Here is a 4,484-nt window from a genome sequence, read left to right as displayed (position 1 = left end):
CACTATTGCTTCTTCTCTACGTTCTTCATTCCTAGAGAACTTTTCCACTGATATTTTATCTTCTGTCATTGTGTTTTTATGGTGAGAACTTGTCATATTAATGGTATCATCAATCTCATCTCTTTCTTCTATTGGTTTCCAGGTCTGTGGCACCCCATATTATGTAGCCCCAGAGGTCATCCTGAAAAAAGGCTATGGGAGACCTGTTGACTGGTTTTCAATGGGGATCATACTACATCAATTTCTTGTGGGATTGGTTCCATTTTATGGAAATTCCCCAACTGAGATTTATGAAAATGTTGTCACAGGTAAGTAGAATAATCCGATTATAGCTTTGATTGGTTACATTTTTTTACTTATTTCCTTTGCTTTATCGTACAGTCCAATAAAGAGGTTTCATTTTCTGTCTTTTTCTATATAACAGGAGGCGTAATTTGGGATTGTAATCCCGTTCCTCCCTTTGTTGCTCAGAACCTCATCACTAAACTGCTCAGAAAAATTCCTGCACAAAGACTTGGGACAGGTAACAGTTTACTTATTACACCAAGGACATATCGCTCAAGTCCATGAGACTCAGCACTTCTCTATCAGCTCATCCATTTTTAGTTTGCCATAATATGACTTTCAGTATATTTCCTGCATGTTTGCTCAGTTATGTCATTAGTTCAGATTAAGTTAAACAGTTCAGATATGGAGCAGTCTCTGACAATATCCGCAATACTTTTGTTTTGTCTTCTACAGCAGGAGCATTTCAGATCAAAGGTCATCCATTCCTGAGTGATGTAGACTTTGACAACCTTTTAAGTCAGAAGCCTGAGTACGTTCCTCAGCTTTTGTCAGACGTGGACACAAGCTCCCCTATCAGTAAGTAGAAGGAGACGTCATCTAGACAAAGCAGCTCTTTGTCTCGTCTACCATAATTTGAGACAATTGGCTCCCATTAATATTATGGATAAATGGTGACTGTGCTAAACTAACAATCTCTAATAATACTTCATTACTTATCTCTGGTAGATCACTCTGATATAAACAAACATCTCGTCTCAGAGGATGAGGAGGACAATGAGAGCTTTAACTTCCAGAATTTTACATCTTCTTCTGAAAAGCTTTCTAAAGTAAGTATGAGAACAATAAATCTAAAATATGTAAAAAAAAGACCTCTAAAAGTAAAAAAAAAGTATTTAATATCTTCTTGTTGTCCGCATTTAGCTCTGTACCACCGCTACCAGGAGGATGAACAATGAGGATCCCAAGTCCCCTCCAGAGTGTACCCCGGCATCCAGCACAAGCATCTCAGAAATGTGAGTAGATTCTAGGGTCATTACTGGGAGCTCCATACTGACATATATGCACAAACCCAAATACAGGACATAAACACCATAACAACAAATACAGCATGCATCGCCCGTGATTAGCAGTCATTGTGCTTTTGGCTTCAGAAACCTCTGGTGGTGACAGCCCATAATTGCAGCTAGTCATGCACTTTTAGTGCTGCCCACACTGTAGGAGAGATGTAGTACTACATGCCAGCCATTCTTGGTAGTGGTTTTTCGCTCTGCTTTATAGAAGGTAGTTTTCAGTAGGAAACCTTCCCTACCATAACTGTTATATATCCTAATAGGCCTTATTGTTGATGTTAATCTAGTGAGACAACCCCTTCTATACCGAATTTACTTGTAATTTACACGTTTATCTTCTTCCAAACAGGCAGAAAGAATCTTTTCCTGTGTCTATTAGAGATGATGCTATTACCAGCTTGCCACCCTCGTCCCCATTGTCAGGTATGTACATGTCTACAGCACAAAAAATGAGAATGTTGATGTCAAGGCTCAAATATTTTCATATGGTATTTTTGTTAGTGGTCTTCTATGTTATACATGTTTCATGGATTCCAATTATGTTGCCCATAGGCCCATACTGTATCTCCATTTGCCTAATTTTGTAAAGCTTTTCCAGATTACCAGATGTATAGGGGACAGGAGTAGAACAATTCTACTATATGCAGGAAAGATACAAAGCAGATCCTATAAGAATATATTGTTAATGAGGCCTTTTTTCTACTTTCTGATTAGAAATTCCAGCTGACGTGGAAAGAAAATCTTCAATATATCTGAGTATAGAGCAAGAAATCTCAGAAAATGAAGAAAAGGGGGAAAAGAGACGAGGTAAGTGTGAGAGTCAGCTCCATGTTGTGTGATGTCATTCAGTGAGAATAATTCATGTGGAGCAGTTGTTATTAGGGATGGGCAGACCCGTGGATGTTCGGGTCCATCAGGCTCAAGAATGTTACCCTAACATGATCCCGAACCCGAACGGGATGTGGTGAATATTCATGGGACTTTAATAGCGGGCACACAGACAGCTGAGCGCAGCAGGAGCCGCGCTGCGGCTACCACGTGCAAACTATTAGGGAAAATGAGTGGTCACTGCTCCCCACGCATGCAGTGAATATTCCAGCACAGAGGGGAACACAGCGCTGGAGGAGAGAGGAGGTGAGTATGATTGTTTATTTTTTTATGAGCAGCGTGACAGAGATCAGGGGGTGCCAAGCATACCAGGATGAGGGGGCCATACATACAGGGATGAAGGGGGCCATGCATATAAGTGATGAGGGGGGCGATGCATACAAGGATGAGGGGGGCTATACATACAGGGATGAGGCATGAGGGGGGCCATACATACAGGGATGAAGGGGGCCATACATACTTGGATGAGGGGGTCCATACATACAGGGATGAAGGATGAGGGGGGCCATACATACAGGGATGAAGAGTGCCATACATACCAGGAAGAGGAATGAAGGTACCATACATACCAGGAAGAGGGATGAAGGTGCCATACATACCAGGATTGGTGTGCGGGGGCGCCATACATAACAGGATGAAGAGTGCCATACATACCAGGAAGAGGGATGAGGGGGCCATGCATACCAGGATGGGGGATTGGGGTGCCATGCATACCAGGGTGGTGGATTGGGGTGCCATTGCATATCAGGATGGAGATGAGGGCCACATATAACAGGAAGGAGGGGGCCATATATACCAGGATGGGGGATATTAACGGAAGTGGGGTACATTACCCCTATAACAGTGTCAGCAGCAGACCCCCTCCAGCTTAACAGGGCATCATGACAACATTTTTTGCTTAAATTTTTTTTCTATTTTGCTCCTCTAAAACCTAGGTGCGTCTTATAGTCCGAAAAATATGGTATTCACCAGCCGGTGCCTGTGCATAGTTAGAAATTTGTCAGTGAGATATATAATTTAGTGCAGTGTGTGTGTGTGTGTAGCTTACTGTACATGTATTTAGATAATAATTAAAAAAATAAAATAAAAAAATGCCCAGATGAGGGAAAGCAGACAGCTCGGGACTGGTGTTATTATTCTGGGAAGAGGCCAATGTCCATGAAGCTTCCCAGGCTATTAATATCAGCTCACGGCTGTCTGCATAGCCTTTACTGATTATTAAAAGGGGGTGCACCCCCAAAAATGACGTGGGGTCCCCTTTATACTGCGCCGGCCAATCACAGGCATACCAATACTTGGCATGGCTGTGATGGGGCCTGAAGTGCCCACACCAGAAAAGTTTGTTGATTGGCTGTGCTGCATCCTTTCAACAAGCTTTGTTCGGACTGCTGAACCCAAACAGTAACACAGACTTCCGGGAGACACTAGATGTCCAGTACGGACCATTACATATATGATGGCTAACAATCATCCCTGACCTCTTTATGAATAAGATTCCTCTGTCGTTCAGCCACAGTGACCACACAGTAGTATCAAGTAATAAGTCGTCCCTTTACTTACATTATAGACACAAAGCAGATCCTATAAGAATATATTGTTAATGAGGGCTTTTTTTTACTTTCTGATTAGAAATTCCAGCTGACGTGGAAAGAAAATCTTCAATATATCTGAGTATAGAGCAAGAAATCTCAGAAAATGAAGAAAAGAGGGAAAAGAGACGAGGTAAGCGAGAGAGTCAGCTCCATGTTGTGTGATGTCATTCAGTGAGAATAATTCATGTGGAGCAGTTGTTATTAGGGATGGGCAGACCCGTGGATGTTCGGGGAACACAGCGCTGGAGGAGAGAGGAGGTGAGTTTGATTGTTTATTTTTTTTATGAGCAGCGTGACAGGGATCAGGGGGTGCCAAGCATACCAGGATGAGGGGGCCATACATACAGGGATGATGGGGGCCATGCATATAAGGATGAGGGGGGCGATGCATACAAGGATGAGGGGGGCTATACATACAGGGATGAGGCATGAGGGGGGCCATACATACAGGGATGTGGCATGAGGGGGCCATACATACAGGGATGAAGGGGGCCATACATACCGGGATGAGGGGGTCCATACATACAGGGATGAAGGATGAGGGGGGCCATACATACAGGGATGAATAGTGCCATACATAGTATACATACCAGGAAGAGGAATGAAGGTACCATACATACCAGGAAGAGGGATGAAGGTACCATAC

At 43.0% G+C, this 4,484-nt stretch overlaps 1 long non-coding RNA gene across 1 annotated transcript; it reads left to right on the top strand.

The window, feature by feature from the left end:
* Positions 1–1,714: 1,714 nt before the first annotated feature.
* LOC141229219 (uncharacterized) lies at positions 1,715–3,963 on the top strand. Its single transcript, XR_012295948.1, has 3 exons — positions 1,715–1,781; positions 2,073–2,165; positions 3,876–3,963. It is a non-coding gene; the product is annotated as an uncharacterized lncRNA (long non-coding RNA).
* The last annotated feature ends 521 nt before the right edge of the window (positions 3,964–4,484 follow it).

The sequence above is a fragment of the Phyllobates terribilis genome, unplaced genomic scaffold (assembly GCF_046119375.1).
Source record: "Phyllobates terribilis strain yellow unplaced genomic scaffold, ASM4611937v1 Scaffold_459__1_contigs__length_1442029, whole genome shotgun sequence".
NCBI classification, from domain to species: Eukaryota; Metazoa; Chordata; class Amphibia; order Anura; family Dendrobatidae; genus Phyllobates; species Phyllobates terribilis.
The sequence above is the reverse complement of the archived record's forward strand: the minus strand, read 5'-3'. Positions and strand labels throughout refer to the sequence as shown.